A 27,428-nucleotide genomic window follows, 5' to 3' on the forward strand; every position below is an offset into this window, starting at 1 on the left:
GATATTGTTTTGGGAAAATATGTTCGGGGGCAAGGATCGGGCCCCGGTGTTAAATTTGGTGTACAGCGACGTTATACTCCATGAAAAGAGCACAACACGTTCTGATAATCTCGAGTGAGGATAAAGAGCGAGGAGATGTGTGCTTTGGAGGAGACAGGCATGGGCGGTGTGTTCTTGCTACATTTTGGGACGTTGTGGTGTGGATTTTACATGTCTTACTTCAAGCAATTTATCTTTTTGACCACAAGCAATGTGCCTTCAAGGGAAGCAATATTCATCATCTTTGTCATTTTATATAGCTCCTCTGTTATAATCGTTGCGCATTTTGATATTATTCATTGTGCTCATCGCAACGTTTGGAGTGTTTTTGCCTTGTCTACAAATCTCCTTAACTGTTGGGCGCTGAGCGAGACATAAGAGGCGAGACATTGTTTTTTTTCTATGATTATTTGAGTCTCTTGAGTCCTCGTAACTTCAGTGCCAGTTCAACCGCCCTTCTCAAATTTAAAAATCGGGGGCGCGAGTCAGTCGCGCAGAGCTTGTCATTTCGTCATTCCTCGAGGTCTTCGTTCCATGGTTCTCGTTGCTAGGCAACCAGGATCTCTGTTTCTGGACGCTTTGCAGCACGTACGTGCTGGGAGCCACCCTGCTCGAGTCGCCGCTGCGTACCGCCATCTTGGATTTTTTTTCTCTTCAGTTTTGGCAGCCACTCGGGACTTTCACAGATGCGTGTTTCCTTCTCTAACACTTGGCTGCACGCGAGTCAAAAGCAAGCTTGCATTTCGTCTTGAACCACCCATCGGAATCGCTGCATGTATGTTAGACACTGGGAGAAAGTCGAATTCCGTTTTATTTGAAACAAGGCTGCAGCCATTCACAAACGTTTTAGTTGGCTGCAGGTATTCACGAACGTTTTGGTTTCTGTGTTCAACCGAGGGTTGAGGCTGAGTTTTGAGTTGCTGCCCAAAGTTCAAGGTCCGATGCAAGTGACTGTCAGTTTTGTTTATCTCATTCAATAGTGGCGTGTCTCAGCACAGTGGCACGCGCACCTCTTGTGTGGTATTTTCTGACTTGTTACATAGCTATGTGGAGTAATGCTCATCTCCTTAAGGGTCATTTTTTTTTTTTGTGGATCTGCCTACCTGATGTTACTGCTGTGTTTAGTTTTATGCACACCTCAATGTTTGCTATCCATGTTGTAGGGGTGGTTGCAGTGTCTTATACATGAGCATGTTTGGTTTCAAGTTTTTGTGAGTCTGGTCTTCACAGAACTTTGGAGCTCTTTTGCAGTGTGTATGCACTAAGTGGGTTTGGGTTGTAGTCCCATTTCCACGCTGTAGCTGCATTTTCCTCTTAGGGGGTGGTTAAGGGTTGTTTTTTTATGTTGCATTGGTCATTCTGAATGTTGTACTCCGCACTTAAGTATTTGGAGTGGGTTTTTCCCTATTTCCATGTCGCGAGTCACCGTTCAGTTACTCAGGTGTGACTTTTGAGTTTGGGTGTCAGTCCCATTTACTCAGTTATAGGGGGTTAGAGTCCAACCTATTTTATTAGTAATGGGAGTCAGTCCTGTTTACTCACTTATAGAGGGTGAGAGTTCCACCCATTAAATTGTTTAATGGGTGTTAAAGTATCAGTCACTTTATGCTGCACGTTGTTGTCTATTCTGTCTGTTAGTCATGCTGTGACTCACTTGTCGGGCTATAGGGGGTGTTTGTCCCACCTAGCTCCTTGTACTTAGTGTTTAGGGGGTGTTAGTCCCACCTAGCTCCTTGTACTTAGTGTTTAGGGGGTGTTAGTCCCATCTAGCTTGTGGTTAATGGGTGTTTGTCCCATATACTTCGTGTTTAGGGGGTTTTAGTCCCACCTAGGTTATTGGTAATGGGTGTTAGTCCCATATACTTAGAATTTAGGGGGTCTTAGTCCCACCTACGTTTTAGTGATGGGTGACGTCCACCCATTGTGTATTTGTTCTGGGAGTGTTTTTTCTTCTGTATGTTTCTTCAATTTCTAGAGTATTTGTGGACATTCTCTATTGTGATTCTCTGTTTTTTCTTTCATGAGTATCTCGTGTGGTGTTTCCAATCTCCGTTTGGTAGTTTAACGTTTTTTGTTTAACGTTTTTTTGTGTCTCATTAAAGGAGGAGGTTGGTGATGGTGTGTGTGTTTAATGTTTTTTGATTCTTATTATAAGAGGAGGATGGTGATAGTTCGTTCTTATTTTTCATCCTTTTCTTATCCTTTTCCTTCCGTTGTATAGTCTGGTTCCCTTTTCGTGGTATGTTTAATTCATCTTACCCTTGGGATTTGGTCTATTTATCTCTTGTTTATATTTTGTGTTTAGTTACTATGTACTTTTAGTGTTCTTTGTTTTATTGTCAACTGTAAAGAAGGGAGATATTGTAGTGTCTTCATATAAGTTAACTGTTCTCCTGTACCTTGTAACTAGCTGCTCAGCCAGTGTGAGTGTTCCATGTGGAATGATGACGTGACTGGAATGTTGGTGTGGTGTGAGACAGTTAGGAGAGGATGGGCTGAGCAGCTAGCAGGCTGCTCCTGGTGGTGCTATACTATTGACTTAACATCTTAATAAATAACCTAAAGATCTATCCTGGCTACGTCTGCTGTGTCACATCATCTTATGGAACCAGGTCACCTCAGTAATGCATGTCATCCTAAAACTGGAATACCCTCTATGACGTAAATAGGTCTGGTCTCATGACAGACGATGATCAGATGCTACAGAACCACCTAAAATGTCATTCCAAAACAGAGATCCTCACCTTTGGATCATGGTAAAATTTTGACACGGCCTCATTATGGCCATTGGATTTTTGATGACCACCTCCAACCACCTGGATGGAAATGAAGAAGCTGATGTGAGCATGGGCATCGACATCTCATTCAAAACTCAAGTCAACCAGGTGACCAAAAGGCTTTGTATATGATGAGACAATTACAATGTAACTGCACTTACCTGAACCTTCAGCCACAGGATAAAGGAGCCAGTAGCCCTACTGCTGTCATAGATTGACTATGCCAATGAGCTCTGCACTGGGTCCCCTATATACCTGAAAAGCAGACTTCAATGAATGCTGGATGCTGTAGACAAACAAGCAATAAAACTAGGCAGGCCCAACCACATCACCCCTTCAACCAAGACCTTACTTTGGCTATCAGCTGCAAGAAGAATTGATTTAAAGTTCTCTGCATCATCAACCAGACAAACAATAGGACAGAAGAAATATTCCTAAAAGCCAAACCCAGGTTCCACAGTGAACGGAGTAAACTCAGAACGATTTGGCCCTGCTCCTGTTCACCATTCAAAAAATAAGTGGAGAGATCTTCTTTGTAAAGACTTGAAAGCTGCAGAACTCTGCTGCCTTCAGGCAACAAACCATAGGGGTTTTCGCATGCAATCTGAAATCCTAGCTCTCACACTCCTTCTCACATTCCACTTAATTTATAAGACTCGCTATATACTGTCTCAATAAGTTTGGAGCACACAACAGAACCTTACATCTAACATCAGAACATACTAATCGCCTACTAGACTTGTAGCAACACCCTTCCGACCATGTACAACAAACAATGTATCTACTCACTGCCATCCAGCCAGCACTCTGTAGAATTTTAAGTGGTAGTAAAGTGCTAAATAGATTCAACACTGCAGTGCAATATAACAATTGGAACCAAAAATCATCCGAGGTCTTAGAGCTGTCTGTACACGGGGCTGCAACATTTTGCTTCAGAGCTATTCACACAAACCTCTGTTAAGAAATGGCTTAAAATGGCAGGAAATGTTGACTTAATCATGTTTTCAGCTGTAATATTGTCCATCTACCATTTGCAATTCTTTCTGAATATGGACATGATATTTGTGCCAAGATACTACCTATTAGAATGACTGAATGTTAATATGTAGTGTTTGAAGAGCTGCCCCAAGGGGCATCCCGGCGCTAATAGACGCTAAAGGTAGTGAACCACGGGAATAAATTATTCCAGATTGAAAAGCCATGTTTTCAATTTTTTGGGAAACACCGGAATGGGTGACGCCATTTGTAGATCCAAGGGAAATAATTTCCAGTGTTTGGCCTCCAGGAAGACAAAGGCTAGCCCTGCCATTCTGGCCTGTCTAGTTCTGGGTGTGGTGAGGAGTAAAGTACCAACAGATAATAACGCTCACCTGGGGCTGGACTGCTATACCAACCTTTGGAGATGAACAGGTCCTGCCTGATTCACTGCCCAGTAAGTAGGGACCAAGGTTCTATTATGAACAGGGAGCCAATGCAATTTGTGCAGTTGATTTTGAGCTGTTACATGATGATCTGATGCATGCTATGAAAGCTTTAGTACGAGACAGGCTGCTGAATTGTGGACTATCTGAAGATGATGAACTGCATATTTAGAGAGACCCAGATAAGGGGTATAGTCGTGATCTAATCTCGAGGTAACATCGTTTTGACTTGCTACAGATAGAAAGTCCGGAATATTTTCAAGAATCTTAAGAAGCACAACAAAGGGAGAGGAAACGGATGAAATCTGACAGTTAAAAGAAAGATTCGTATCAAAAAGAGTACCCAAGTCTCTAGCTTGTGGGGTTGGGACAGCAACCTTCCTCAGTTCCACAGGCCACCAGGATTGAATCAAGATGGTGTCTAAGATCTCAGTCTTAGAACAATGAACTTAAAGGCTGCTTTTGTATATTCACAGAGCTACTGACAATAGCCCATTTCTACATAGTTCTTGAGTTGTAAACTATGAGCTATGTATCATCAGCATAGGAAATTACTGATAAGTCAATCTCCTGAACAGTTTGAGACCATGCTGCAAGTTACAGGTTAAACAAGCATTGGCATAACCAATAGGTCTAGCTTTTGGGACATTATAAGTGTTTAGCCATGCAACAGTTGCATAACTAAATACTTAAAAGGTCCCAAAAGCGAGACCTATTGGCTATGCCAATGCTTGTGTTGCTTGTAGAAACAAACCAATCTGTAGAGCAAGGGACTGATTGGCTGAGGCCTTGTACGCCTGGTTCTCATTCGCACTCCTTCCGTCCAAGAACTGGCAAACGATAATCCTTCTAGTCAATTTTGGGCCTTTCAGGGTAAGTACGTAGGCCCAACATAAACGCAGAACTGAGTGAACTAATCCCAACCCAAAAACAATGAACTGGTGCGACGGCCGCTTTACCCCGCCCCCAAAACAGGTTTTGTTTGCATTGAACTGCTGCTCCCTGCATGCAGACACTGATGCAGTGAAGTCTGGCTTCTCGCAGCAGATAGTTCGGTGGGCTTACTGCGCCAATTAACATGCAAGATAAAACGAATGAGCGCAACCGAGTACCCATTTTAGAAACGCCTGCCACATAAACGACAACTGCAGGTCAATACACGGACGGACCAGTTGTCGCTACTCCTGAACTGGCTGCAAAGCAGTGGGTGAACCAGAAGAAGCTGGTAGCAGGCGCTATTTAAATGCTGCAATACAATACATCCTGCGCATGCTACGAAAGATCTTCCGGTGGATCCCCACCGAGACCAGGAAGACGGTCACCCAGGCCCTCGTCACCAGCCGTCTGGACTACGGCAACTCCCTCTACGCCTGAACCACCGCCAAACTCCAGAAAAGACTTCAGCGGATCCAGAACGCCTCAGCACGACTCATCCTGGACATCCCCCGTCTCAGCCACATCTCCGGACACCTGAGAGACCTGCACTGGCTCCCGGTCACCAAGAGAATCACCTTCCGTCTCCTCACCCACGCACACAAAGCCCTACACAACCAAGGCCCAGGATACCTCAACAGCCGCCTCAACTTCTACGCTCCCAAACGCCAGCTTCGATCGACCGGCCACGCCCTCGCCACCGTCCCCCGCATCCGAAGAGCCACCACAGGGGGACGGTCCTTCTCCTTCCTCGCCGCCAGGACGTGGAACTCCCTCCCGACCCACCTCCGCCTGACCCAGGACCACCTCGCCTTCAGGAAGCAACTCAAGACCTGGCTGTTCGAGCAGTAGCGGACCCCCCTCCCCTAGCGCCTTGAGACCCTCTGGGTGAGTAGTGCGCTATATAAATGCTTTGATTGATTGATTGATTGAATACCGCTCCCAATTTATGAGCGGCACCTCGGGGACAACAAACAGAAACCAACACGCAACGTCAGGCAGACACCAGCTGTGCATCCACCCGGAGCTGTCACGTGCGCGATGTTCCAACCCCTCCGTTCTGGGCGCCTTACTGTTACCAAAGAGAACGGGTCCAGGGATGCCAGCACCAGCCATGGTGGAGGTAAGCCACCTTCCGAACTGCGCTTCCTCCCCAGCATCTGTGGAGACTGCGTCCCCAGGCAGCTTCCTCAGCAGCAGCCTCCTCGCCGGCTCTGACATCACTTGGGGCTGCCCAGAGGAGGGATTCCCTGTGACGCATGAAGCAAGACAGCAAGCAGAGGGGCAGGCTCTGAGCGCGTGCACCACAAGGTCACAGCGCGCGACGACTCCGAGCAGCTACCTGCAGCAGTCACTCCCTCCATCCCACAGCCAAGCAAAGGGTCCTTCCGGGGAGTTACACTGCCATTTCCACAAATAGGAACGCTGGAAAGAGAATGCCAAACATTTAGCATCTTATTTAACGGAAAGCAGTCATAGTATGTGTTAGCAAATATGAAGTATTTAACGGGAAGCAATCATACCAGCTGCCGCAGGTGTGTAGAATTCCTATCTCCCACGCCCAGGACATATTGTTTGGGCTTAAAGACAACCAGTGAGCATGTTTATTTCACCACTGGACACGTAGGTACTGCAGACCCATTGGCTACCAGTTACAGTAAAACAGTTTGGATCTGTGAAAGAGGACTGACTGCCCAACCAAGGCAAGGTTTCCATCTATATGTGCAAGTTGTTAAAGCTTGTGTCTATGCTTCTTTGATGGAAACCCCTTTAGTATTAGGTTGAGCTAAGGAAATGCAGGGATATGCGATCTTAGCTTGCACTACTAACAGTGAGGCCAACAAACAACAAGCATTGGCCGCGCTACAGTAAAAGTAACGCCGTGAGGCCATAAAAGCGAAAGTGATCGCGATCGCTCTGAAAGCGAAAGTGATCGCGATGAGGAGCTAAAGCACAGTTTTCAAAGTGCTGCTGAAGGCTAGCGGTTCGTGCATGCACGCTCGCGTGAATGCAAGCGCTAGGCCAGCCAGCAGCACTTTGAAAACTCATCTACAAAATGTCTCTCCGAGCCAGCGCATGCACTGGGCTCAGCGATACCTAAAAACTGTGCTGTGTTACAGAGTGGGTTTCAGATTTATAAACAACCGCAATGGAGCGCACACCGCTAGCTCCTCCTCCGGGTCGCCCCATGGGAAGCTGGTGCATGAAGTTCTTAAGTGGCTCACCCCAGTGGGTGCAAGTAAGTACTTGTTGATAATCTCTAGACCCGATACATGTCCCGGGTTTTGAAATATCGCCCGAGACATGGCTCGGGTTTCGGGATAACTTCCCTCCTCAGTAGAGAAATAGTTAGGGGTGGAAGAGAGGGCCGCCAAGCAACCGTCAAGGGCCTCAGTGCCCACACAGGCACGCAGGTGCGTCGTCCAGGAGCTCGTCAGCTCAAAGCTCGAGGGAGCCATTTTTATAAACAACCGCAATGGAGCGCACACCGCTAGCTCCTCCTCCGGGTCGCCCCATGGGAAGCTGGTGCATGAAGTTCTTAAGTGGCTCACCCCAGTGGGTGCAAGTAAGTACTTGTTGATAATCTCTAGACCCGATACATGTCCCGGGTTTTGAAATATCGCCCGAGACATGGCTCGGGTTTCGGGATAACTTCCCTCCTCAGTAGAGAAATAGTTAGGGGTGGAAGAGAGGGCCGCCAAGCAACCGTCAAGGGCCTCAGTGCCCACACAGGCACGCAGGTGCGTCGTCCAGGAGCTCGTCAGCTCAAAGCTCGAGGGAGCCATTTTTATAAACAACCGCAATGGAGCGCACACCGCTAGCTCCTCCTCCGGGTCGCCCCATGGGAAGCTGGTGCATGAAGTTCTTAAGTGGCTCACCCCAGTGGGTGCAAGTAAGTACTTGTTGATAATCTCTAGACCCGATACATGTCCCGGGTTTTGAAATATCGCCCGAGACATGGCTCGGGTTTCGGGATAACTTCCCTCCTCAGTAGAGAAATAGTTAGGGGTGGAAGAGAGGGCCGCCAAGCAACCGTCAAGGGCCTCAGTGCCCACACAGGCACGCAGGTGCGTCGTCCAGGAGCTCGTCAGCTCAAAGCTCGAGGGAGCCATTTTTATAAACAACCGCAATGGAGTGCACACCGCTAGCTCCTCCTCCGGGTCGCCCCATGGGAAGCTGGTGCATGAAGTTCTTAAGTGGCTCACCCCAGTGGGTGCAAGTAAGTACTTGTTGATAATCTCTAGACCCGATACATGTCCCGGGTTTTGAAATATCGCCCGAGACATGGCTCGGGTTTCGGGATAACTTCCCTCCTCAGTAGAGAAATAGTTAGGGGTGGAAGAGAGGGCCGCCAAGCAACCGTCAAGGGCCTCAGTGCCCACACAGGCACGCAGGTGCGTCGTCCAGGAGCTCGTCAGCTCAAAGCTCGAGGGAGCCATTTTTATAAACAACCGCAATGGAGCGCACACCGCTAGCTCCTCCTCCGGGTCGCCCCATGGGAAGCTGGTGCATGAAGTTCTTAAGTGGCTCACCCCAGTGGGTGCAAGTAAGTACTTGTTGATAATCTCTAGACCCGATACATGTCCCGGGTTTTGAAATATCGCCCGAGACATGGCTCGGGTTTCGGGATAACTTCCCTCCTCAGTAGAGAAATAGTTAGGGACCCAACACGATTCTATGGGAACGATTAGAATCAAATTATTAGAGCCACCTTAAGATCAGACCGCAGATGCCTTTACTCGCAAGACGCCCCAGCAGGATAACATGAGATGATGTAAAAAAAATCTAAGGACACCAAGGTAGCTTGAACCACATTGTTCACAATGACACATATATTTAGTTACGGCCAGACACGCAGGCTCAGTGCTATACTGCATCCTGGAACACGAATCGAGCAGCAGCAGCTGTTCTGAATAGCCTGCTCTTTGTATATTAACAGCTCAATCCAGAATCCTATTTGGGAGCGGAAAGAAAGAAATAGGAGAGAAGTGGCGTCTGTGGTCGGTTTCTTCAACAGAGGTCTTATCATTAAACTTTCTAAGATGACCTGTCTCAAGGTGATGTCGATTAACATGCAGAGCTGGAGACAGGCTTTATATAAGACGAGGTTGAGAAGTTGTGTGGGGCAATCGTCAAGAGGAGAGCCCGTCCTGGAAGATACAACTTAAGACTCTTGATGCTGAATCAAACCCTTGCTCTTCTGTAGCGTTAAATTCTTATACTGTGTGGAGTGTCGAAGGTTTTATAGATTTCATCGCAAAACGAGGCTAAACTACCACATAGTTCTTGGGAAGGCTGGATTATTTAATTTCAGCTGAAAGTATAAAAACAAGAATATACGATGGTGAAGACCTTTCTGGGAGAATTAGCTAGTGACGCTAGTTCCTTGGCATCATAAGAACCACGTGCAGGCTTTAGAGATCTATGAGAGTCTCTGAGGGCTTGTTCATAAGTTACATTCACTGTGGGGCCATATGCAACTCTCCACTTTTTGTCTGCGGCTTTGCATTTGCTTGTTAGAGCCTCAGAAACCAGAGGGAGAGCTTTTTATGGGTCTTCTGGCCATAAGGGACGCAAGTGCCGATGGTCAGATAAACTCAAATTACTATAAAGAAAGCCATCCTCCTCTTTCTGACCTGTCCAACCTGGACAGCCAGCACCCAGAGCAGCATCCACATTTTCTTTTAATAATAATAATTTATTCTGTAGTTATTTAAAACCATTACAACATCAGTATTATTCAACAATAAAAATAAAAATAAACTGTTGGTCAATCTCATTCATTTCATACCTAATTGAGCAGGAACGCTGAATCGTTTGGAAGAGAGGGATTACTTCCTGAGTCTGTGCAGTTAGGTTACTCTGCTATTTTAATGAATTCAGTTGGACAGTAGGCCCACAGCATGTCTTCAGCTTTAAAAGATTCTTTTACCTCAGAAGCACAGGTTCTAATCCCCAGACGACGGAAGACTGAAAACAGTAAGCCTTTTCTTTCCATGTGAATATTGGGGCAGCAGCAAAGGATAGTGGTTAACATTTTCTTTTGTCACCTTAGACCAAGTTTGACACAGGTTTCCAGCTTCCTAGAGGGTGTACTAGCTAGGGGGGACTCAGTTGCCAGAGAAAGACAAAGTGGTCAGCCCATGGCAGAGGCATTGGTTTTCCGACCGAGAGAGTTTCGCAGTTCAATAAATTAATCAATCAGGGGAAATTGTAAGCGCGCTACTCACCCGTGAGGGTCTCAAGGTGCTTGTGGGAGGTAAGCAGCTCCGTTCAGTCGAAGAGCCAGGTCTTGATCGTCTTCCTGAAGATGTTCGGGGGGCGCATCTGATGTCAATCGTCAGCTCGTTCCAGGTCTTGGTCGCAATGTAGGAGAAGGTCCTTCCACCTGTTCTGGCTCTGCGGATGCGCAGGATTTCGGCGAGGGAGAGGTTGGTGGATCAGAGGTTTCTCTTAGGTACGTGGAAGGAGATTCTCTCATTGAGGTCCGGTGTTGTGGAGGCATTTGTAGGCATTGGTGAGTATCTTAAAATTGACTCTCTTCTCAACGGTAAGCCAGTGGAGGTTCCGTAGGTGTTGGGTGGTGTGTTTGTGTTGAGGAATGCCCGAGAACAAGTCTGGCTGCAGTGTTCTGTATGGTCTGGAGCCTGCAGAGCAGAGGCTTGTTGATGCCAGCATAGAGGGCGTTTCCGTAGTCCAGTTTGCTGGTTATGAGTGCGGTGAGTGACGGCTTTTCTTGATTCAGGGGGATCCACTTGAAGGTCTTTCGGAGGAATCAGAGGATGTTGAAGCAGCTGGAGGTGACGACGGTGACCTGTTGAGTCATGGAGAGGGAGGAGCTGAATACAATGCAGAGTTTGGGGTGTGGTTCGTGGGGGCTGCCAAGGGCAGTGGGCCACCAGGTGTTGAGGGGGAGGGTCTGAGGGCAAGGAATTCTGTGTTCTCTGAGTTGAGCTTCAGGCAGTTTCTGCTCATCAGGATGCGACATCCTTCATTCCTTCCTGAAAGTTGAGTCTGGTGGTGATCGGGTCCTTGGTGAGTGAGAGGATGTGCTGGGTGTCGTCGGCGTAGGATACTAGGCTGAGTCCGAACTGTCTGACGATGGCGGTGAGGGGGGCCTTGTAGATGTTGAAGAGCGTGGGGCTGGATGATGATCCTTGGGGCACTCAGCAGTTGATTTCCGTGGGTTTGGGGCAGAAAAGTGGCAGTCTGTAAGCAGAGGGTTCCTCATAAAAAAACTCATTAGGAGCAAGATCTTTTTGACTATCTGGGAGCTCATACAAAGTGCACATTCAGACTGCAACCTATCGTCCAAAGAGATCAACAAGCTGGTTTTGCTCAGCCATTTTACGGGTACTCATCAGATAAATGATCAACTGGACATTATTTGCAGCTATTACATCAGTGCCATCCAGCCAGAAAATTTAATTAACCCCCACTGGAACCAAAGATCTGATGGCACCAAGCAAGTGAGGCAAGTGAACCTCAATCTCTTTACAAGAGTGCAGTTTTTTCTTCCATTCAAGCATCTATCCATTCGTTCTGTCAACCTTCCATCTACCTGTTGACATTTACCATTTCCTCTTTACATTTGGTCAATAATTCATTCTTTCATCCATCGATTTTTCACAATTCCATCGATCCATTGGCCATTTCATCCATCCATTCACACATCCATCATCTATGCATGCATCCACCTATACATTTACCCATAGATCTATCATTTGACTTAGTCATTCATTAATAAAGCTATTCATTTATCAATTGATCCTTTTGTCTATCCATTCATCTATCCTGTCAGATTTCCATTTACTTTGTCATTCATATTATCAGATTTCCATTTTCTATGTCATCCATCCATCAATTCCCCCTCTTAGATTTTTATTTACTCTGTCGTCCTTTTATCAACTTACCCACCCATCCAGCCATCCTCTGAGACTTTAATTTACTCTGCTATCCATTAACCCTCTGATCCATCCACCGTGACCGATTTCCATTTACTCTCCTGCACTCATCCATCCATTCACTGTTTCATATATTTATTTACACTGCTGTACTTCCATCCATCCATGCATCCATCGACCGATCCGTCCGTCCGTCCGTCCGTCCATCCATCCATCCATCCATCCATCCATCCATCCATCCATCCATATAGCTATCTATCTAGCTATCTAGCCATCTAGCTATCTATCTAGCTATCTAGCTATCTAGCTATCTAGCTATTTAGCTATCTATCTAGCTATCTAGCTATCTATCCATCCATCCATTCATCCTCTCAAATTTCCATTTACTTTGCCATCCATTCACTCAGATTTCAATATACTTTGCCATCCATCATCCTGTCAGATTTCCATTTACACTGCCATCCATCCATCCATCCATCCATCCATCCATCCCCTGAGTTTTCCAATCACTCTACCATCCTTTCAACCTTCCACTCATCCATCATTTTACCTACTCATCCTTTAATTCACACATTCATCCTTTCACCCCATCCTTCACTCACTCATCTTTCCTTTCACCCACCCTTTATTTCACTACTCATCCATCCATATTATGCACCCACTGATGCAGCCACTCGTTCATCCTTTACTATAAGCCCATCCTTCCTTTATTAATTATTCGGTTTTATCTGCCAAGGTGCAGATGATAGCCTCATAAAACCCCCATCCCCGCTGTAGCTGCTAAAGCAGTGGGTTCATGACGCCCCTGGTACCATTTAAAAATAGCAAACCGTGAACACTTCGGTGTCATCTCCACAGTATGTAGACTTTAAAAGACAGACACGACACACATGCACTACTCTATTATCCAATTTCTACTGAACTCATTGCGATTTTGTATGACCAAAGCTGCACTATATTTCCAGAAGGAAAACCACAGCCCTGTCGGACCTAACGCCAAAAATATGTCATGTAACACAATGTTGTTCAACGGGAATGTGTATTTTAATCAAACTCCAATGAGCAGCTCTACTGTTCCACAACAAGGAAGTAGCATAAGATTTGCAGCAATGAGCACATTATATTCCCTTAAGAAATAAATTGGGTTCTTTGTGCCTAGGTCCCCAAAAACACTTCACTTGCTAAAACAGACCGAGTCAAGTGGAGTGCATTTGGCTACAGACATTGAAGGACTTAATTTCCACAGCATCAAATATGCATCTGGTCTCCTATAAAAACACTGCATTTCATCGTCTCGTATTCAATTTGTGAACACTTTAGCAGGACCTGCAACTTTTTCCCATTATTCGTGAATGGAATACACACGTCTTTTACCTGTTTCTATGGAGTCAAGAGAGAGTGAATGCTCGCTTATTCTTGTTCACTCGTAATGCAGCACAATACATGTTCTCATAGCACACAGGTGAGTGAACTCCCTAGACAATGATTGTAGTGGGTTGAAGACAAATAGCACTGCCAAACTTGCATACGTATTTATTTCGGCACGTGAGGATTAATACATTACAGCAGCCTGCTCCTTCCAATCCTTCCCACCTCTCCTGGGATTCTCTGTGCATCACGTGTAGAATCACATGTCACTCACACAATTGCATTACCCAACCTTCACAGCTTTCCCTCCTCATAATACATGAAAAACAATAAAGAAGGAAACCAAATACATAAAATTTGCAATAATTATCAAAATATAAAAAAGGAAAATAGAACTGATTAAGAACAATACTGATAATTCCAGATAAGCACAGTTGGAAACAAAATACAGTAGTTATGCAGCAAATCATCACCTTGGACATAGTTCTTCAGCCACATTTTGAGACTTCTTGTTCCATTTACAGACTGGACATTAACCAGGACCATAGTGGTCACAATTATTCATTGCTGATATCCCGCAAGGTCCATTACACAGCACATGATGAACAGCACCCTCCCATGACACACCATATGGTGTGGGGATCAATTTACTGCTCCCACAAACAACATTGAAATAATGTAATGGTTCATCCTTCTAATAATTTCCGGCTGTGGATACCAATCCACTATTGCTACATCCATTATGTGCATCAATTTCCACATTGATCTCACAAATAGTAGTATCCAAAACATACACTTCACAGCCACACCATCCTCAAAAAATCCTTTTCCACCACCACCACGGATTTCACTGTGAACATCCTTGGAGTTTTTAATCAACCCACTTGCAAAACAATCCAGATTCCAAACTTTACCATCAATTCAAACACACTGCATTTTACAAAAGTTCCACAACTTATGCAGAATCCTAAAAGCAACTCTAGCCCTTGGCCATGCAATTGCATTTGCATTTCCCAACCATACCGTTACTGCTGGGGTTGTACAAATAGGTAGTTTTAAATTTCACTCTAACCCTTTTAAACAAACACTTGGCTTTGTTGGATAAAAATTGCACCCATTGTCACTTAGAAAAGTAACAAGAATGCCTCAAGAAGTAAACAAGTGATCTAAAATTAAAACACTCTGTTAGTAACTGCTCTTTCTACCAGCCAATGTGAAAACATATCGATATAACACAGGCCCAGAATATCAATTGCTATGGATCCGCAATGGTGCTCAATACTAGTTCCTGCACACATAGCCAGCTTTTGGATTCTTATTTATTTGTCAGCCATAGAACAGTTAATGCATTTAACACATGGCCACCAGAATACATTTTTTATAGCACGTTTCGATCTATCGATGCCAAACTGTCCTTCATGTCCTAGGTTAATAATTGTCGTGTGCACTGTACTTGGACAAATAACATCCTCCCATAATCAGTCCATCAACTGCTGCTAGTTCTGTCCTAACCTCCCAAAAAGGTCTGATACTACCAACTAGAAGTTCCTTGTCCGTCCAGCAATTTTCACTATAGGCAAGGCAAAACACAGTGCAAAGGGTATGTGACACCCAGCGCGGGGTACATGACTCCCCGAAATGCACGGCAAGGTAAAACATACAGCACAGGGTACATGACTCCCCAGCGCACGGGTACATGACTCCCCGTAACGCACACTAAGGTAAAACTGACAGCACGGGGTACATGACTCCCCAGCGCATGGGGTACATGACTCCCCGAAACGCACACCAAGGTAAAACACACAGTACGGGGTACATGACTCCCCAGCGCACGGGGTGCATAACTCCCCGAAACGCACACCAGGGTAAAACACGCAGCACGGGGTACATGACTCCCCAGCGCACAGGGTACATAACTTCCCGAAACGCACACCAAGGTAAAACACACAGCACGGGGTATGTGACCCTCAAAATACACATGCGCACGCTAACAAATTGAACAAAGCGCGTAAATTCATTACTACAAGTACACAGCAAACATGGTATACATAACATGTTGAAAGCTAGTCTTTGTATCAACAAAATATAAGTGAATAACTCCTTACTGCAGATAACAACTCATTAATTTAGGTAAAACACATGGCAGGCGCAATTATATGTATAGGCAGAGGCTATTGAGAAGGCAACACAATAAATTAAAATAATTAAAGTATACACCGTTGACACAAAAGCGCAGTAAGATTCGTGCTTGGCAACATAATAACTGAAATAAATCAAGCAGTCACCGTTGACACATGAGCTGCTCCACCTTTTCAAAAGCGTAAATTAGAGTTTGACACAAAGAAATTACCGTTGATTACCAGTAATTCCATCTCTATAAAAAGGTTGTGTAGAAATTGACACGAACACTGGCAGGTATCAGAGAGTTCAATAAGCAGGATCCAATGTCTCGGTGTTGCATGAAGACAACGGTTGAACTACATTTATTGGCCCGCAAAGCAAACAAACGTGATTGGCGAAAGTAAACGTGGTTGGCAAAAGCTATTCTCCAGTGTAGGGCTCCGGTGTGAATCCAAGATGATGGCATGCACTGGTGACACCCCACCGGATGGCTCCCGGCGTCACCATGCACTAAAACTCAGCAGGAAAGCTCAGCATGTCACAGATGTGCAGTCGGCAATGGGCACGTCACAGGTACGCAACACTTCATCAGCCGCTTCTAGTTGTCAGGGAGACCACCACATGGCATAGCTGCACTCCAAAGACAATGAATACCAGGCAACTGTGCTCCCCAGCATGCGCACAGCTCCCGTGCACTAGCAGTTAGCTGAATAACGGTAAATGAGTCGTTGAAAAAAAATAACGAGACTGTTACTGCCACTCCCTTGCTGGCGATGAATGAACCGATCAGCAACACATAGCGATCTGCATAAATCCAAGTTATAACTGTTCTTTGAACTGATGCACAGCCAGAGCACAATTAAATGCAACACAAAACATCGTGTAAATTGCTTTTTCACAGCTGTTACTGCAGTTCACCAGCAGGCCACCAGCTGTCAATGCTAAATGCATATTTGAAAACAGAATGTTTCCTATTGTGGACATGTTTTGCTGTAGGAACCATCCATGAAAATGTAGCGTGGTTTCACTTCACAACCAAAATGCCAACAAGTTATATAAAACGGCACACGTTGCTAGATGTCCTGCAGTCTGAACAACTCGTGCCTCTGCAGACATACAGATAGTCACAAACAACGCTGCACTCTTCCAACACAGTTACATGAGAGAGAAAAAAAATATACGTAACATCCCCAATCCAAGTCCTTAAAGTTGAACATCCCACAGTGCATTATAGTAAGCAAAACGTCTCAGAGTACCAAAGGTCAAATGCCACTTATGAGGCTAATCAGTTGGTTGGCAGAATCAGATCCACAGAGTGCTTAACAACTTCTCCCTGAGGCCCGGTCTTTGCTATTCAAACCATGCATTCACGAACATTCTGATTACATCACACACACAGGCTGAGCAGCAGGGAGAAAGGAGATACAGAGTAGTACAGAGTACAACAGTAACCATAAGGTTATTTGCCAGAACTACAGAGGATTTCCCAAAAGGCCTGGCAGAATGATCCTAATCAGTGATAAAAGCATGTATAAAATTGTGGGTCATCTGAAGTCTTTAAGAGGGTGACCCCGGTAAATTGAATAGAGAAAGGAAACTCTTTTTTGCAGGATATTCAAGGATTAAGAATGGGATGACCACATTAAAGTCTATAAAAGTATTTTGTTTATTAGGTGGGAGAATACCGGTAGAAAGAGGATAACATCCACCAAATGTGTGAACACATATGCTATGTGTCAATTATGTGGGGAAAGGTTAGGTTTATTATCACTTGATTGGAGATAGAAACGTGTGTACAGGTGTAGTGTGATTAATTACTTAATGTCCACAAACCCTTTAGGATGCTGTCACAATGACTGGATGAGGTTATCAATGATGTTGATTAACATCTCAACAGTGATATAATATGGGAAGTCATAGACCTTGCATGGTGGGGCACAAGTCATGGTTGGTTTGATAAACTATAACTGGTGAATTTCAGATTTCTTTTTTTTCAAATGTTAAGTCTTACCTCAATTCAACCCTTAACTGTAACTGGGTTTTTTTCAGTGAGGAGATAGAGGACTCCCCCAGACAGATGTGTGTATTGCTGCACTGTTCCAGTGTGACCTCGGTGGCCCGCACTGAAAAAAGGAGAGCAAGGCTCCCCCTGTACACTTCAAATTGTGATCTTTAATTCAATGAGAGATCACAAGGAGGGGGCCTGGACACATCTTAGGAAGGAAATGGGGCTGATAAGGGAATCATAAAGAGTGGGGCTGGGAGCCTGTGATTAACTTTTTGATGCACATATCACTAAGGCTGACATCCAGGTGTGAACTCTAGTCCCTCCCATGGCCTCTATTGCGGGACTCTCAGTTTGGCAGTCTCTCCTGCTGTGACACAATGCTTTTCAAGAAGAAGAGATTGAGATGAACTATGTAGCTCATGAAGCAGAACCCCAACATACAATTTCAAAGATGCTCCAGACTCTAAATCACATTTGGTGTCTCAAAATAGACTATAACAAGGGGAGGTTGAGACCCCAAAAAGTTGACATCTGCCAAGTAACCAGACAGAGTATGTGATGAAGGGAAGCTGTCCAAGACTTCTGCCTGAGACCAGGAATGGGGGGGCAGAGCCTGTTAGTCTCCCTGTTAGGTGAGAGGACATCACCCAGGGAAACCAACACCATCTGTTCTGGTGCTTGTGGCACCAACGCCTGCCTGTTTGTCAAGACCAGTGTATTTTTTGGGAAAGAGGAGATCGTTGGAGGGAGCAAGGTCCAGTGGGGAGCCCTGTCAATTGGATTCCTGGTGAGAGGTTTGAGGAGATGGCTGCTGCACCAATTGGGTCATTATCCATGTGCAATACTAAGTTGGCAACCTGTAAACCTGGAGTGGGCCTCTGTGAAGATAGCGGTGTAAAAAGATTGCCACTTGACAAGAGTGGAAGCCTGGGTGCCACTATTGTGGCTACCCAGTGAGTCAGGGGGCTCTGCTGTTGAAAATACTGCCTTGGGATCAGGGCCGAAACCTGCATAGCACCTTAGCCATAACCCTGTATGTCAGGAGGGATTGCCTGGAATATTTGTGCTGTGTGGATCGGGTGGGAATCCATGAACTATGAGCAAAGTTCACCATAAGCAATAAGAACTGCCACTTACCCGACCCCATGTACCAAGTGAGGACACCATGGGAGCATCACCTCCTCAATGGGATAGAGAACAGAAGCATCAGAATCACACACCATAATTTGAGAGCTTGGAATCTTATCTTGCAGGAGGAGCATAGAAAGACCTTTGATCTTTGCTGGAGCACAACTGTGTAGGCTAAAGTGAGAGTCTGTGCTTGCTGAGTGCTGCTGCTAAATGCACATGCAACTGACTAACCTGGGCAGGACCACAGATGTTGAGAGTGCCCACAGATGTGGCAACCTCCAAAACGTTCCTGCTAGAACTTTTGAGACTTGTTATGGGGCTACCCAGGCCTGCAGGACTAAGACAATTTTAACTGTATTCGAAGAGTCATAGCGCAGTTTTGAGATAAGGTCTGCTAGTGAGCATTCCCCGGATGTGACCAACAGTGAATAGGAAATACCCCAATCACAACTCCCAGAATTTCACTCCACGGAATTCCATTGAGTTACGTAAAAACTCCATGAAAAGGTGGAAAAAGCAGACTGAGCTGGAAATTTAGCTCGGTTAGCGCATTGCACAACAATGTGGCCATTTTATTTTGCTTGATTCTGCCTAGCTTTCCCCTGTCCTGTCCAAAATTCAATTTCCATTCAACCTAACCCACTCCATCTGGTCACCCATCTGAAAACACCCACCTTTTATTTACTTTATTTTTCTTACTCTCTGACTTTCCCTGTGTGCATTTATTTTTGTGTGTGTGTTTTTGTGGCTTTTTTGCACTTTGTTGTTTGTTCTCCTTTCCTGATCTGGCCTCTCTGTCCTCCTGGTTCCCTTCCAACAGACTCACAACTCCATCCTGCGACTGGGGTTCGCCTTACTTTTAAAATCTGTGAGTATTTATTATTCACGATGTGACTAAGTATATATACATTTAATATATGTTGGACCTGCGATGGGCAAGCCCAGCACAAAGGGGGGTAGCTTGGCTCGAGTGACAAGGCGGTAGAAGGCTGTTGTGTTAAGCCGGCTATGACCAAATAATAACTCCCTGCACACCACATAAAAAGAAGGACACCACACCACTATTATAGAAAAATACGTTTCGTTTATGTAAAAGTTCTCTGGGTTGGAAGAAGTTCAATTAGTTAATCACATTCACCTTTCTTACATGGGTTTGATTAGCTGTGTACTGGTTGCGTAGGAATAAATGGTTGGACTCTAATAAATAAATATACTGGATAAATATCAGGATTCAATACATTTGGAATAAATATCAGCAATGACTGGAATAAATATCAGCAAAACATCACAGTTGCATAGCAAGTTAGATACCGATCGTTTCACATAAATATCTCAGGGTCATACTGGTATCGCTGCCACCAATTAATCACTTTCAGGGTAAACACATTTAGATTGCCATTTAATGCGGAATGCGCGCTCTTACAGTTTTTGAAGTGTTCACGGGTTCGGGCTCTCTGGGCACAAGATACTCGTGATAATCCTTTAGTTGCACTTAAAGCATATTGCGCGTGTATCTGGAAGATAAAGACATACAATGACTACGGCAATTACACTCCGCGGCCAGCCGGTTTAATACTACTGCGGCCGGAGGAGTCTGTGCGCTTCTGTCAACGCAGGCGGGGTCTCCGAAGGCGGCTTCAGTTCACGAGTCCTCAGACCGTCGAACGGGCTGCCGGAGGGGTCAAACTACCTGCGCACACAGTTCAAAATTGGAGCCGCACCTCAGTCCCGGAACAATGCGGCAACTTCAGGGGAAGAGACGGTCCCACCTCACTTTAGCTACGCCAGTAAGCGCTCCAGTCAGTATGGCCCTTCTCCCAAGGGCGAAGGGGGGTTCCAGGGGCTCCGCGATCCTCCCTCCGATCTCACTCACGGGGGGGGGGCTCCCGCCCACAACAACAGTCCCCAAGTCACTCGGGCAGGGCAGAGACGGTACTCTCTCCCAAATGAAGGCCAGCCTTTCCCCGCCCCAGCGCAGCACCTCACCTTCTGTCCACGATCAGCGCTTCGACGGCGGTGGGTTCGGAGACGTCCGAACGCCCGCCAGGAGGCACTTAAGTTGAAGGGGCCCTGTCAAGGGTCGCAGTCGCGATCTCACCACTGGGGGAGGCGGGGAGGCTCTAACTATGGCCAAAGTCTCTGAGGGGCAATTGGGCACTCGCTGGCCAGGCGCTGAAGGCGAGAGGTCACTGCTCGCGCTTCTGACTGGAATGCCAGTCAGGGTCCACGCCAACAACCTCGGCTGTACTTCTGCCTGCGCTATCAGCTGCCTCGGGGGGGGGAACAGGGCAGGTGTCAATCTGGTGTCAAGTCCTCTTCTATGTTTCTTCTCTTCTCCACTTTTTCTCATCATGGCCGCCAGGGACTGGGCCTTTTATAGCCAGTGCCCTGGGGTGCCAGCATGAGCCAGAAGGTTCTAGAACCTTCCCTGGCTGTGTCAATGACATGGCCCTTCCAAGGTGTATTTTTGGTCATTAGGAGCCACCATACTGGGCTTCCTAAGGCAGCCATTTTGTGTACTTGTAACTTCTGAGGGGATTCCTGTCAGGTTTGCAGGTTACACAGAGTGCGCCAAAACCTCCAAAGGGTCAGAGGTCAGAAGGACTCCAATGGGAGTCACTCTCATAGGGGACAATGGTGTCCACCATTTTAGGGTTGACAACCTCAGTGTGTAATGCCACCGGTTCCTTCAGGCGCCTTGTACATAGGTGCCAGGAACTTGGTGAGCAACTGAGCGTCAAGGAGCATCTAGCCCCATGGGACAACACACAAAAAGGTCCTGGTAGACAAATAAAAAGCGACAAATTTTAGGAGGCACGGGGGAACAAAATAAATCATGGTGTGAGGGGACTCTCAGAAGCAGACAGGTCTAACAATATATAATTGTGTTTATCTATACATGTATACCTTTGCAACAATGATTGTAGCCACATGCCCTCTGGGGTAAAAAGGACATTTAATTTCTGAGCGTTGTACTATGTTCAGTCAAGAGGTTTTTCAATGCAAGTGTGTGCCATTCACATTAATAAATACACTTTTTGTATCAGAGACTGCTTGTGTCATCATTCTTAGTATCAAAAGGATTGGGCATGTAATACGCCAGGGTCTCTACACTTTGTGGAGTGCATCAGAGCTATCTTTATAAAAACATTTCAAGAGCAAGGGTATCACATTACACCCTTGCTGCAAAAAACACAATCCGTACAGGAGTTTTCCTCTTTCTAAGTGTGCTGCAGCAGAATGCTGCATACTTACAAAGAGGAAAACACAAGGAGAAATAAACACATTTCTCCTCGTTCCATGCATCTCTACTAGGAAGGCATAGCATTTTGGCACATTTTGATGTATTTTGATGCATTCCCTGGTTTACCAGTGATGGAAAATATGTGAATGCTCCAAAATAGTATACATGGGTGGATGGGTGGGAACACTCACTCTCAGTCTTCACCCATGCAACACGGAACACCTTCCGAGCACAGAATAACACAACAAGACAGCAACTAGGGCTGCCTTGTTACAGTACTCCAGATTTAACAAGCCAGACAGGGTCAAGCAAGGTAGCTTTGAATGGCTTGGTAAATATCACTTAAGTGTTTGTGTTGCCCTTCTGCCACATTGCATGGCAGAAGTGCAACACAAGCACTTGATAAATCTGGGTCCTGGTATCCAGAGTAGTGGTGCATGATGCCAGCCTAGCAGCGAGGGTGTTGGACCGTAGAAGTAGAGTGGATATCAAGTGAATGATACTGCCAGTGTTCTGTTCCAGTGTGAGCCAAGTACTTGTTTGGGCTGATTTAAGAGTTGTCCCTATTACGATAGCGATATTTCAGGGTCTCACTGATGTGCAGTACACAAAGGGAGGTCAACTTGGCCCATCAATACTTAAAGAGAGGAGAGAAGGAAAGATCATTCGTAGTAAAGAATTAATATCTCAAAATGTAATTTTATCTTAGGAAACTAGGAATAGGCTAGCTGATTTGAAAAATACAATGCCTTGCCTGCCAACATGTTTTTTTGTAGAGATTACTAATAATCATTGTTCTTTTTATCTTTATTCCTTTCATAATCATCTAATGGGAAGAGGATATCCGCCCAAGCAGCTACCACCAGCGCCACAGGGAGTGAGACCATCACCATGAAGATGACTGCAGGCCGAACTGTTCACCAGACATGATGGTTGAGAAGGCTTTCTTGGTCAATCAGTCAAAAAGTACAGGGACAGAAATTGAGTGGTTATGGTCAATGACCCTCCTCCCTATGTTGTCTTATACTAACGGCTTCCATGACAGTGAGGCACAGGGTCAAGACTGATTTGCATATGGCCAGGTCTAAACTGGGGTGGCGTAGTGAGCAAAAGAATGATGGATTTAACCCATATCGTTTGACTGGGGTTGAATGTTTTGTTTAGTCTGCATTCCGTCCATCAATTGTGTGTCTTTCGCTTTCGCACCCTAAATGCGCTGGGTATGCTCAGACGTGAGTCCCGGGATCACTGTGCCATTGGATTCAAGCTATCCTGGCTGATGAGGGGTAAAACCCCAAAACCGGTCCTAGGATGCTTGTTTCTGGTCCAGGGAGGACCTGGCTTGGCAGTTCAGGCTGGACTGTTCCCATGAGGCACAGAGTCAAGACTGATTTGCATATGGACAGATCTAAACTGGGGTGGTATGGTGAGGAAAAGAATGATGTACTTAACCCAGATCTCTTGACTGGGAGTGAATGTTTTGATTTGTTCTGCATTCCGTCCATCAATTGTGTGTCTTTTGCTTCCATGACAGTGTAGCATGGCAGGAACAAGAGATAGCATTACTAACCAATACCATATGTCCTTTGCATCTCCTTCCACCCCTTCATTGCATATTATTCTTATCCATTTGTAGCCTTATCCCTCCAATAGAAGAAAAAAGTTTTTGGTTGACTACCTGGTTATCGACCAAACCTCCCAATGTGATACTTTCGATAGAATATACTGATGACTAACCTAACTTTAGTGCAGCATTTCTGTCGCACCCTGTGCAAAATAATGACTTAGGGGGCTAATCTGGTATATAAAAGGGATGCATTAGGCTTTTGTCTCAGCGCACAGACTACCAATGTCGCTGCCAGGCAGAAGACCCAGTCTGTTGAGGGAGGGGGAGCCGTCCCAGTGGTATCAGGGACAATTGGTAAATAACTTTGCTAACTAATTGACTGTACTGTACTTGTTAAGCAAAGCAGATATCCCACCCATCACCTCCCCGCCCACGCCATTTCACCACTTAAAACTCCATGCAGTTTAATTACTCGCTGCATTGTAGGCAGTGAAATATGTGTCTGCTTCAGTTAACAGCGTGGCACAAAGTCTGCAGTGCATAGAAACAGAAGACAAGGTGTGTTTCCCAGTGCCCACTCAATCACTTACTAGTACTTTACTTAATCATTCTTTCATTCTGTCCCAGCCTATCCAAAAATGTAAATTTCATCTCAGCATGTGCCACATTTGTCTGCCCAAGTTACTTATCTTTCATGGCTTCCATTTCGGATTGATGGTTTCAATTTGTTTCTTTCGGTAAACTAACGTGACTAAGCAAGAGCATAGTTCATGATCAGTGACACAACCGTTCCATATCTAAACCTCTACCTAGCCAATCTCTATAGCTTACCTTCATGTAGACTAACTTTTCCCACTGTGAACCAAAGGTATTTGTTGAAAATAATTTGTGGTGGAGGCGAGGGTGTAATGTGGGACTAAGGGCCTGATTTAGAGTTTGGCGGCTGGGACACTCTGTGACAAACGTCATGAATAAAATATACCCTGTGTGCTGTAATACAGTGTATAATTTATATTCTATGTGCTGTCTACTGTAATACAGCAAATCGGATATCCATTATTCGCCGCTATGTGTGACGGAGTATCCCTGCCGCCAGCTCTACGTCCCTAAGTTTGGACATAGGGTAGAATTGAAGAGGGAGTAGGAGAAGAGCAATGCCATTGGAATTAATGATAATATGTTAATAATAACATGCCGTTACAGCCACCCCAAAGCCCTGCTGCTGAGTAACAGACCTGACAGCATGGCTCTATTACTGCTGCACATACATTCCAGTAATTGTGCAGCATATATACAGCTTATTGATTAATGGCAGCTAATTCATTTATGAACACACAGAAAGTGTCCATTCAGTTTCTCTATGAAATCCTTTAAACTAAAATACTTTTTGTTTATATTGGTTGTCTGGCTTCATTTCTTTCAGTCATAGCTATTCCTTTATATGATGCATGCACAGGGAAAACATGGTCATGTGACTAATCACATCAAAATTATATCCCAATGCCCCGAGGTGACCAGCAATGTTCTGCTACAGTGCCACGATATACAGTATAAACAAGTGTTTGAGCTGAGCATCACAATTTGTGATTTTTTTGCTTACTTTATATAACTATTCCTGCTGCTGTAGCTGGCCAGCAACCATCCCGGCAGGAGATAGCTGCCAGACTGTGGTGTCATAAGTTGGAGGCTGTGGCTGCAGAATACTGCCAGCTGATGGTCTTGGCAGAGGAAGTGGACGAGGCATGGGCCTTCAGTTCCTTGGGCTGCCAGCCAAGCACGCCTACTCCCCAGCAACTCCACTGCTGGCACTGCCTGCATTGGTGATACAAAGCAATCTAGAGCACCACCAACCCCCCTGCTCGTCATCATCATCATCCTCATATGATGGCCTTCACCACTGCATTCTGGCCTGAACCTGAACAGGGAGGTGGCAGATATAACAAGCATTTGCAATCCAATTGGTCTCGCCTTTGGGACCTTATATGTATTTAGCTATGCAGCACATTAGCCTTGGGTGCTGAAACATCTGCTGTTCTTTAACATGGAGGGAAAGTAAGCACAAAACTGCGTGACATGCCAGGTATGGGAACACATGGGGAGAAATATTGCCTTTCAGTGGGATATGGTCTGGTTCAAAGCTCTGTTTTTAATACAAAATCAGGGCCTTCGGTGGTCATATCACTGAAAATACAAGATTTAAAAAAAATCTCATTGTCTACGGGTGCTCGTGGAAGGCAATTTTTATGTCCTGGAATCTAGAGAATGATAAAGTGATTCCTGTATTTTACTGACCTCTGCTGGTCGTTTTTTATCAAGACAATTAAATAGAGGCAGTTGAACTGAAAAATAGTCCCTAAGCTGAAGAAGACCAGTCCTCGGGCTGATCTCCAGAGCCCATAAATTACATACAAATATAAGTATATAATAAGTATATACAAGAGGTCTCGAATGCTCGACCTAAAAATGGACATGGATGCCCTCAATGCCCTTTTTAACTTAAGAATTTATTTTGGTGGGAGGCCTGTTGTGCGTGGAGTGGATGGGAAGGCGTGTTGGGGAAAGGGTCAAACAATATTTGGGGTTTTTGCTTGGGGAGGAGGTGAGCCGGTTGTGTTCATATGTTAAAAAAACTTAATGGACTATTCTCTGTCTTTAGTATCGGTCTTTGCATTGCTAGTTAGCGTAGCATTGTGGCTTCTGAGAATCATATAATTCCATCAACACAAACAGGGTTCCGTCAAGGACAAGGCACCACAACTAACATTATGGCCTTAACCATGCTTATGGATGCCGTGAAGCAGAGAAAAGACCCACTATTCCTTTGTTTTATAGACTATACAGCAGCTTTCAGTGATTGATGGGTGTGAAAAGGCTATATGGCGCTACAAACAAAATTGCACAAAATTAGTTATAGAAACTGATATGAAAATGAAACATCTACAGGGGTGCTATCAATAAAGGGAATACCACCCAAGCTCCCTATAAGCTCAATTGAGGATTGATATAACATTCAATATTATTGATGCACACGCTTGGAAATAAGTATACAGAGTGAAACAGTTTTCCAATATGAACTTCTGCTCTTCTCTTTTATTCATAGAGGATTCTTCCAATCCCAACGCGTTTCGTCGTTAAGGGGTGTATCCCATACGACTTCTTCAGGGTTGGAAGCAACATGAATATTCAATTGTAATAAGCTATAACAATAATGGGCAACAGACAAGTACATGCCCCCAAATTGTGTACCTAGTGCAAAGGAATCACAGGTGCATACAGGTGCCTCATATATATCCACAGGTGTAAAGGTTATAGATACACCAAATACAAAGTAATCTCAGAAATTTAATAAAACCAAGACGCAATAAACACATTTTTTGGAAAACAAAATTTACAGTTTCGCTTTTTCTGACTAAGTGATTTATAGTTGGTAATTGATTCACTCACCAACCCTAGTGAATTACATGCTTCGTGCAGCTAATAGTCAATAATGTGTATAAAAATGTACCTCAATATCTGTAGTGTAGAGAACCTGTAATCATATAAATTATACTCAGTTAATAAACCGCTAACTGCGTCACACTTGAGGCAAGATATACCAAAGCACTGATCAGAAATTAAACGTAATAACGGTACCTTCCAAACTTTCGTATAGTTGCTAATAGTGTCCTCCAATGTTAACCTCACGTGTGGTCTTTAAGCAACAACCAAATTATTTATGGCCCATGATATCCTAGAAAAAAATAATAATATACCGCGACTTTATCACTTAACTAATCAAACCACAACAGTATACACAGTACATAACAAACTGCTCATTGTAGGCGCTTACCCTACTTTCGGTAATGCCACGCCGAATATCAGTGCACTAATCCACGAATATATTATCATCAGATCGTATCCAAAGTACGTACCAT

At 44.9% G+C, this 27,428-nt stretch overlaps 1 long non-coding RNA gene across 1 annotated transcript; it reads right to left on the minus strand.

The window, feature by feature from the left end:
* Positions 1–2,781: 2,781 nt before the first annotated feature.
* On the minus strand, positions 2,782–27,428 carry LOC146870449 (uncharacterized). Its single transcript, XR_014978104.1, has 5 exons — positions 27,344–27,428; positions 27,148–27,244; positions 27,020–27,043; positions 2,978–3,071; positions 2,782–2,855 (listed from the first exon to the last, which is right to left on the minus strand). It is a non-coding gene; the product is annotated as an uncharacterized LOC146870449 (long non-coding RNA).

This window comes from Triturus cristatus, chromosome 1_1 (assembly GCF_964204655.1).
Source record: "Triturus cristatus chromosome 1_1, aTriCri1.1, whole genome shotgun sequence".
In the NCBI taxonomy this organism is placed as follows: Eukaryota; Metazoa; Chordata; class Amphibia; order Caudata; family Salamandridae; genus Triturus; species Triturus cristatus.